Consider the following 9,615-nt stretch of genomic DNA (forward strand, 5'->3'; position numbering starts at 1 on the left):
GGCATCCTTGTCGTGTTCCTGATCTTAAGGCAAAGGCTTCTAGCTTTTCCCCATTGAGAATGATATTTGCTGTGGGCTTTTCATAGATGGTTTTTATGAGATTGAGGAATGTACCCTCTATCCCTACACTGTGAAGGGTTTTAATCAGGAAAGGATGCTTTATTTTGTCAAATGCTTTTTCTGCATCTGTTGAGAGTATCATATGATTCTTGGCTTTTTTCTTGTTTATATAATCTATCACACTGATAGATTTGCGAAAGTTGAACCACTCTTGCATCCCAGGGATGAATCCCACTTGGTCATGATGGATAATCCTTTTAATGTACTGTTGGATCCTATTAGCTAGGATCTTGTTGACAATTTTGGCGTCCATATTCATCAGGGATATTGGACTGTAATTCTCCTTTTTGAGGGGGTCTTTGCCTGGTTTGGGGATCAAGGTAATATTGGCCTCATAGAATGAGTTTGGTAGTTTTCCTTCTGTTTCTATTTTTTGAAATAGGTTTAGGAGAATAGGTATTATTTCTTCTTTGAATGATTTGTAGAATTCCCTGGGGAATCCGTCAGGCCCTGGAGGTTTGTTTTTTTGGAGGGTTTTTAATCAGTGCTTCAATCTCTTCATAATTAATTGGTCTGTTTAAAAAATCAATTTCTTCCTGTTTCAGTCTTGGTAGTTTATAGGTTTCCAGGAAGGCCTCCGTCTCTTCCAGGTTGCTTAATTTATTGGCATAAAGCTGTAGATAAAAGTTTCTAATGATCCTTTCTATTTCATTGGTGTTGGTTGTGACCTCTCCCTTTTTATTCATGATTTTATTAATTTGAGTCCTTTCTCTATTCTTTTGGATAAGTCTTGCCAGTGGCTTATCTATTTTATTTATTCTTTCAAAGAACCAGCTTCTGGTTCTGTTGATCTGCTCTACTATGCTCCTGGTTTCTAATTCATTGATCTCTGCTCTAATCTTGATCAACTGCTTTCTCGTGCATGGATTAGGCCTGTTCTTCTGTTGCGGTTCCAGCTTCTTGAGGTGAGAATATAAAAACTGCATTTTAGATGTTTCTATTTTTTGAGTGAGGCTTGGATGGCTATGTATTTCCCCCTTAGGACTGCCTTTGCAGTGTCCCATAGGTTTTGGACTGTTGTGTTTTCATTCTCGTTGGTCTCCGTAAATTGTTTAAATTGATTTTTGATTTCCTGGTTTATCGATTCATTCTTGAGCAGGATGGTTCTTGGTCTCCAAGTGTTTGAGTTTCTTCCAAATTTTTCCTTGTGATTGAGTTCCAATTTCAAAGCATTGTGGTCTGAGAATATGCAGGGAATAATTTCAGTCTTTTGGTATCAGTTGAGACCTGTTTTGTGACCCAGAACATGACCTATTCTGGAGAATGTTCCATGTGCATTAGAATAGAATGAGTATTCTTTTGTTCTGGGGTGTAGTGTTCTATATATGTCTATGAGGTCCAACTTGTCTAGTATGTCACACAAAGCTCTTGTTTCTTTGTTGATTTTCTGCTTAGGTGATCTATCTATTGCTGATAGTGGAGTTTGAGGTCCCCTACTATTAACGTATTTTTATCTATATGTCCCTTTATTCTGGTTAAGAGTTGACTTGTGTATCTTGCTGCTCCCCTGTTGGGGGCATAGATATTTATAATTGTCATATCCACTTGTTGGATACATCCTTTAAGAATAATATAGTGCCCTTCGGTGTCTCTAACTATAGTTTTTAATTTAAAATCCAATCTGTCTGATATGAGAATTGCTACCCCAGCTTTCTTTTGAGGTACATTGGGATGAAAGATGGTATTCCATCCCTTTACTTTGAGTCTGGATGTATCTTTAGGTTCAAAATGAGAGTCTTGTAGACAGCAAATGGATGGGTCATGTCTTTTTATCCAATCTGCAACCCTGTGGCATTTTATGGGGGCATTTAGGCTATTTACATTGATACTTATTATTGAGCGATATGATTTTAATGATGCCATTGCCTGTAAAGTCTTTGTTTCTATAGATTGTGACTTTCTGTTCTGTATCACTCTTGGGGCATTTTTACTATTATAGAACCCCCCTTAATATCTCCTGTAGGGCTGGTTTCGTGGTTACGAAATTGGTCAGTGACTGGAGATTCTGAAAGGTCTTTATCTCTCCATCAATTCTGAATGATGGCCTTGCTGGATAAAGGATCCTTGGCTGCATGTTTTTCTCTGAAAGAGCTTTAAAAATGCCCCTCCAACCCTTTCTCTCGTGCAGGTCTATGTAGACTGGTCTGATGTAATCCTGATACCTTTACCTTGGTACGTGAGAAATTTCTTTGCCCTGGCTGCTTTCAATACTGTATCCTTGGATCTAATATTTGTGAGTTGCACTATGACGTGACGTGGTGTAGGTTTGTCGTGGTTGAGCTTGGGAGGGGTCCTCTCTGCCTCTTGGACATGAATGCTTGTTTCCTTTGCTAGATTAGGGAAGTTTTCAGCTACAATTTGTTCAAATATCTCTTCTAGACCTCTGTTTTTCTCTACCCCCTCTGGGATGCCGATGATTCTGACATCAGAACGTTTCATTGAGTCAGTAATCTCCCATAACCTACATTCTTGAGATTGATTTTTTTGAGCCAAGTTTCTGCTTTAGCTTTCTCTTCTAGCAACCCATCCTCCAATCCGCTGATTTGTTCTTCTGCCTCATTTACCCTGGCCGTCAGAGCATCTAGTTTTGACTGCATTTGATTCATAGCTTTTTTAATTTCTGCCAGATTCGCTCTCATTTCCGCCCTTAGAGAGTCTATATTTTTGTTAATATTTTTTTCAAGTCTACACATCATCTTGACCATTGTTACTCTGAACTCCATTTCTGATAATTTGGTTATATCCATATCCGTCAGTTCTGTGGCTGAGGCCACAGACTCATTGTCTTCTCTTTGCCGCGGGCGGGGGGGATTTCTCTTTCTCGTCATTCTGATGAGGAGAGGTTGCGGGGTTGTCCAGAGCCCAAATTATTGACCAGGACCCATGCAGTGTGCACTTGTTTTATAGGGACCTTAGGGATGTGGGCTTTTTGATTTTTCAGCCTGCCTTCTGGGGGAGGGCCCTGCCGCGCTGATACTCAGGGAACCCTGTTTGGGTAGAGTCTCCCTGTCCCCTGCGAGGGGAAATGAGGATGGGCACACTGTGAGCTGGTATTTCTGGGCTTTTGTTCTCTGATGGCTTTTTGTGGCGGTTTGCTGTGCCTCTTCTGAGAGTCAGAGCAGCAGTGGCTGAATCCCAGCCTCTGACTCAGAAAAGAGAGATCGCAGTCTGCTCTCCACTGAGCTCTTCTGGCCACTTTAACTCTGTTTATGTTGGTGCTGCTAAACCCTACAGTGTCCTGGGATGTGCGCCCCACAGCCGGCGTCTCAGCCCTCACTTCCAGGGCCGGCGCGTCTCTGTTCGTTGTGTTTATAACACCACCAGCCACCAGATGCCAGACGCCAGCCGGCCCCGCGAGCTCCGTAGCTCCGTTAGAGTGTTGTTTGCGTGCACTCCGGAGCTCTGGTTTTCAGACTGGTCGCGCGTGTTCCCAGGCTCATGGTCTCAGTCTGCTCTCTCTCGGGTGCCGGTTCGCGAGTCAGCCAGCTCCCCAGTGGAGGTGGCTACTGCTTCCCGCTGCCCGAGCGCAGAGGCTCCCTCCCCCTTCTGTTTATCTCCCGAAATATGTGCACAGATTCACGGCTCCCCACTTCGTACCTCAATACTCAGTGCTGGAGTTGTTCATTTGTAGAGATCCAGATGTATCTTCCTGCGTCTCAGGCTGATTCCGTGGGTGTTCAGGATGGTCTGGTACCTATCCAGCTCGACTCAGGGGACCAGCTGAAAAAGGGGACACCTACTCCTCCACCATCTTAACTCCTCCCCTATGTGTCTGTTTTTGTGCCAATACCATGTTGTCTTTGTGATCACAGCTTTGTAATATAGCACAAAATCAGGCAATGTGATGCCTCCAGCTTTGTTTTTCTTTTTCAACATTTTTGGCAATCGGGGTCTTTTCTGATTCCATATAAATTTTAGGATTGTTTTTTCCTGCTCTTTGAGAAATGCCAATGGTATTTTCATAGGGATGGCATTGAAAGTGTAGATTGCTCTGGGTAGCATAGACATTTTAGCAATGTTTATTCTTCCAATCCATGAACATGGAATGTTTTTCCATCTTTTTGTGTCTTCCTCAATTTCTTTCGTAAGTGTTCTGTAACTTCTAGAGTATAGATCCTTTACCTCTTTGGTTAGGTTTATTGCTAGGTATCTTATGGTGTTTGGTGTTATTGTAAATGGAATTGATTCCCTAATTTCTCTTTCTACAGTTACAATGTTAGTGTTTAGAAATGCAACTGATTTCTGTGCATTGATTTTGTATCCTGCCACATTACTGAATTGCCGTATGAGTTCTAGTAATTTGGGGATGTAGTCTTTTGGGTTTTCCACATAAAGTATCATGTCATCTGCAAAGAGAGGAGTTTGACTACTTTGCCAATTTGAATACCTTTTATTTCTTCTTGTTGTCTGACTGCTGATGCTAGGACTTCTAGTACTGTGTTGAACAATAGTGGCGAGAGTGGGCATCCTTGCCATGTTCCTGATCTTAAGGGAAAAGGTCTCAATTTTTCCCCATTGAGAATGATGTTTGCTGTGGGCTTTTCATAGATGGTTTTTATGAAACTGAGAAATATTCCCTCTATCCCTACACTGTGAAGGGTTTTAATCAGGAAAGGATGCTGTATTTTGTCAAATGTTTTTTCTGCATTAATTGAGAGGATCATGTGGTCCTTGTCTTGTCTTTTATTAATGTGTTCTGTCACATTGATTGATTTGCAAATGTTGAACCACGCTTGCATCCCAGGAATAAATCCCACCTGGTCATGATGGATAATCCTTTTAATGTACTGTTGGATCCTATTGGCTAGGATCTTATTGAGTATTTTGGCATCCATGTTCATCAGGGATATTGGGCTGTAATTCTGCTTTTTGATGGGGTCTTTGCCTGGTTTTGGGATCAAGGTAATGTTGGCCTCATAGAACAAGTTTGGAAGTTTTCTTTCTGTTTCTATTTTTTGAAACAGCTTCAGGAGAATAGGTATTATTTCTTCTTTAAGTGTTTGGTAGAATTCCTCTGGGAATCCATCTGGCCCTGGACTCTTGTTTTTTGGGAGGTTTTTGATTACTGCTTCAATTTCCTTAATAGTTATTGGTCTACTTAGATTGTCAATGTCTTCCTGTTTCAGTCGTAGTAGTTTATAAGTTTCCAGGAAGGCATCCATTTATTCCAGGTTGCTTTATTTATTGGCATATAGTTACTGATAATAATTTCTAATAATTGTTTCTATTTCCTTGGTGTTAGTCATGATCTCTACGCTTTCATTCATAGTTTTATTAAGTTGGGTCCTTTCTCTTTTCTTTTGGATAAGTCTGGCCAGAGGTTTATCAATCTTATTAATTCTTTCAAAAAACCAGCTTCTAGTTTTGTTGATCTGCTCTACTATTTTTCTGGTTTCTATTTCATTGATCTCTTCTCTAATCTTTATTATTTCTCTTCTCTTGATTGGTTTAGGTTTTATTTGCTGTTCTCTCTCCATTTCCTTTAGTGTGAGATTAGCTTGTGCATTCAGGATTTTTCTACTTTTTTTGAGAGAGGCTTGGATGGCTATGTATTTCCCTCTTAGGACCGCCTTTGCAGTGTCCCATAGATTTTGGGCCAATGTGTTTTCATTCTCATTGGTTTCCATGATTTGTTTAAGTTCTTCTTTAATTTCCTGGTTGACCCAAACATTCTTTAGCAGGATGGTCTTTAACTTCCAGGTGTTCGAATTCCTTTCAAATTTTTTCTTGTGATTGAGTTCCTTTTTCAAAGCATTGTGGTCTGACAATATGCAGGGAATAATCTCAGTCTTTTGGTAGGGGTTGAGACCTGATTTGTGACCCAGTATGTGGTCTATTCTGGAGAAAGTTCCATGTGCATTCGAGAAGAATGAGTATTCTGTTGGTTTAGGGTAGAATGTTCTATATACATCTATGAAGGCCATCTGGTCCAAAGCTCTTGTTCTTTGTTGATCTTCTGCTTAGATGATCTGTCTCTTGCTGAGAGTGGGGTGTTGAGGTTACTACTATCGAAGTATTATTATCAATATGATTCTTTATTTTGGTTAATAGTTGACTTATGTAATTGGCTGTTCCCATGTTGGGGGCATAGATATTTACAATTGTTTGATCTTCTTGTTGGATAGACCTTTAAGTATGATATAGTGTCCCTCTGCATCTCTTACTACAGTCTTTAGCTTAATATCTAATTTGTCTGATATGAGAATTGCTACCTCAGCTTTCTTTTGAGGTCTGTTGGCATGAAAAATGGTTCTTCATCCCCTCACTTTCAGTCTGGATGTATCTTGAGGTTCGAAACGAGTCTCTTGTAGACAGTATATGGATAGGTCACATGTTTTTATCCAATCTGCAACCCTGTGCTGTTTCGTGGGAGCATTTAGGCTGTTCACGTTGAGAGTGACTATTGAAAGATATGACTTTAGTGCCATCATGTTGCCTGTGAAGTCCCTGTTTCTATAGCTTGTCTCTATAAATTTCTGGTCTATATTACTCTTGGGGTCTTTCTTCTTTTATAGACTCCCCCTTAATATTTCTTGCAGGGCCAGCTTGGTGTTCACATATTCTTTCAGTTTCTGCCGGTCCTGGAAGTTTCCTTGTCTCTCCATCCATTCTGAAGGACAGCCTTGCTGGATAAAGTATCCTTGGCTGCATGTTCTTCTCATTTAGCACCCTGGATATGTCTTGCCAGCCCTTTCTGGCTTGCTGGGTCTCTGATGTTATTCTGATGTTCCTCCCTCTGTACTTCAGAAATCTCTTCCCCCTAGCTGCTTTCAGGATTGCTTCCTTGGTTTTAAGATTTGCAAGTTTTACTATTATATGTTGGAGCATTGGTCTGTTTTCATTGATCTTGGGAGGGGTCCTCTCTGCCTCTTGGACACGAATGCTTGTTTCCTTCCCCAGATTAGAGAAATTCTCAGCTATGATTTGCCCAAATATATCTTCTAGTCCTCTCTCTCCGCCCCCTCAGGGATCCCAATAATTCTGACATTGGAACATTTCATGGCATCATTAATCTATCTCAGTCTGATCTCTTGGGCTTTTAGCTGTTTGTCCCAGGCCTCCTTGGCTTCCTTGTATCATCTTATCTTCTAGCTCACTAATTCATTCTTCTGCCTCATTTACCCTGGCTGTCAGGGTATCCAGTTTAGACTGCATCTCATTCATAGTATTTTTAAGTTCAGCCTGATTAGAACTCATTTCTGCCCTTAGAGATTCTATACTGTTGCTAATATTTTTCTCAAGCCTAGATATTGACTTCATAATTGCTACTCTGAAGTCTGTCTCTGACATCTTGCTTATATCCATATCCATTAGGTATGTGGCAGAGGCCATAGTCTCTAATTCTTTTCTTTGTTGGGGGTTCCTCCTTTTAGTCATTCTGCTGAGGGGTGGTTGAGGTAATTTACAGAGTCCAAAGTATTAACCACAACCCAAGCAAGATGCACCTGTCTTATAGGGACCCTAGGGGTTGTCGTCCTCTTGTTCTTCCAGCCTGTCTTCTTGGGGGAGGGGCCTGCTGCACTGTTACTCATCTTGCTTGGGCATAGTTGCCCTGCCCCCTGTTGGGGGTGTGGGAGCGGGTGGGCTCAATGGAAACCAGTTTTTTGAGCTTTTGTTCTCTGGCGGCTTTTTGTGTCTCTTCCGTCTCTTCCGAGAGTCAGAGCAGAAATAATGACCGCACCTAAACCTCTGACCCAGAGCAGAGAAATCGTAGTCTGCTCTTCACTGAACTCTCCAGGACACGCAGTCTCCATTTCTGTCTATGCTGCTAAAAACCGCAGCCTGCCATGATGATGTGCGCCCACAGCCTCTCCCAGAGGTCCATTCCAGGGCCGGGGTGTGTCTCTGCCCTTTGTGCTTCTAAAACTGTGAGCTGCCCGGGTTTGCACATGCTCACCCGCAGCTCCTGGATCCTGTCTGGGGTGCACTAAAGTCCTTTCCCACCGCTACCAGTCTGTGTGTCTCCAAGTTTTTCTTTTTTAAAAATCATGAATAGATGGTGGAATATATCAAATGCCTTTTCTGTGTCTATGGAGATATTCAGAATTTTTTTTCCTTTAATCCATTAATATGGTGAATTGCTTTGATAGGGTTTCTTTTTTGTTATTATGAGTTTTAGTTTTTTATTATTATTAGTTTCTTCATTTCATTTGGAACTCAAGGATAGAATTCAATTAATAATTCTCCTTAATTGAGGATACCCTACCATCATTGGTGGATGGCTCCTCCATTATATTATTTTACTTATTTTTATTTCACTATCCATAACCCTATTCCATTTCTCCTACCCCCAAAGGCTTTTGCTTTAAGGTGTTTATAATATATCCTGATAAAATAAAATGTTATTTTTTGTGTATGTCTTTGTGTTAATTTATGAAAATGGTATTGTCTTATATATTATACTTTGTTTCAACTCTTTTCACTCAACACTATATGTTTGAGATCTATTTTGTTGCTGTATATGCATCCAGTATACTATTTCTAAGTGTAGTATAGTACTTCAGATTCTGTATCCATTGCATGTATTTATCTCTTCCCCTAAGGGTGGTCACCTAAAGTATCTTTCAACTTTCTGTAACCACAAAATAATATTGTGGTAAATATCTTCATGTAAGTTACCTTTGATTTGTGTGCTAGTTTCTTTGATGTTTATACCCAGGTGTGTGATTGTTGGAGCATGGGATAATGTGTATATGGAATTCATTAAGTACCATCAGATTATTTTCCATAATACTGCTTCACTTACACTCCTCCACTAAAGGATGAGAAATCTTATTTCTTTACTTTCTTACCTACAATTGGTGTTATCTGATTTTTAATTTTTATTAATCTGATGGGTGTTAAGGTGTATCTCAATATTGTTACAATTGGTATTTCTCTGATTCTAGTGAATTTCTCTGATTTCTGCACTTATTTGAACTTCCTTTAAATGATTTGCCTACTTATATCCTCTGCCTATTTTTCGCTTGAAGTTTCCTGTCTTTTTGTTATTCATTCGTAGCTGTTCCTGTACATACCATGTATTGAGCTAGTTTTCCTAACACTATCTGGAAAGTAGTTGTGGTGTGACCTTACTTTTCTGATGGCTCTAAAAAGAATTGTTGATTTTCAGTTATTTAGCTTTTTTCTTGTTGTGAAGATGGGTTGAGGACCCCTAAGCTCTTTACATGCGAGACCAGTGCTGTTGATTATTATAAATTGACCTTGTGTCTGGTAACTTTGCAGAACTTTCCTACTAGTTTTAATTATTTGTTAATTCTATTAGATTTTCTATGTCACCGACAAATAATTACACTTTTGTATGTTTCTTTCCAATTATTGTATCTTCTATTCCATTTTTTTTTTCTTCTTACTGCATAGGACTCTTTCCTAAGTGACTGCTAAAGTTCTATGAATAATTTCTTAGTATAGTGGCCATATAAATAAGAATAAGTTATCTCCTGACCCTTTGAGACTTTAATAGTTAACAATAATTTTTTAATGATTTATGGACTC

This window comes from Ursus maritimus, unplaced genomic scaffold (assembly GCF_017311325.1).
Source record: "Ursus maritimus isolate PB19 unplaced genomic scaffold, ASM1731132v1 scaffold_12, whole genome shotgun sequence".
Lineage (NCBI taxonomy): Eukaryota > Metazoa > Chordata > Mammalia > Carnivora > Ursidae > Ursus > Ursus maritimus.